The sequence below is a fragment of the Morone saxatilis genome, unplaced genomic scaffold (assembly GCF_004916995.1).
Source record: "Morone saxatilis isolate NCDOM2014 unplaced genomic scaffold, NCSU_SB_2.0 Contig18, whole genome shotgun sequence".
In the NCBI taxonomy this organism is placed as follows: domain Eukaryota; kingdom Metazoa; phylum Chordata; class Actinopteri; family Moronidae; genus Morone; species Morone saxatilis.
The window spans coordinates 27956289-27956525 of NW_023339740.1; the positions used below are offsets into that span (position 1 = coordinate 27956289).

The window sequence follows — 237 nt, forward strand, 5'->3', positions numbered from 1 at the left end:
TTTAGTGAGAATACACAAAGAAGGCAGGAATTAAACCCTTGGCCTTCTTGCTTTGAGCTGAACTATTTTCAGAAAGAGGAAGGGTTGGGACACAGAGGACAGGTACAGGTCTGATTTTCTGCAATGTGATTTCAGTGTCAGAATCAGGCGACTTTTTCACCATTCTGTGCTGGCGGGAGTCGCTCAGCTGTGAGCGAGGTAGTCGGTGGAGGAACAGTGAGGTGTTAGACCTCATAA

General features: G+C 46.8%; 1 protein-coding gene across 1 annotated transcript in view; it reads right to left on the reverse strand.

The window, feature by feature from the left end:
- Positions 1-237, reverse strand: part of LOC118328758 (dedicator of cytokinesis protein 3-like) — a gene marked incomplete in the record, with an annotated part of 127180 nt that overhangs the window by 57556 nt on the left and 69387 nt on the right.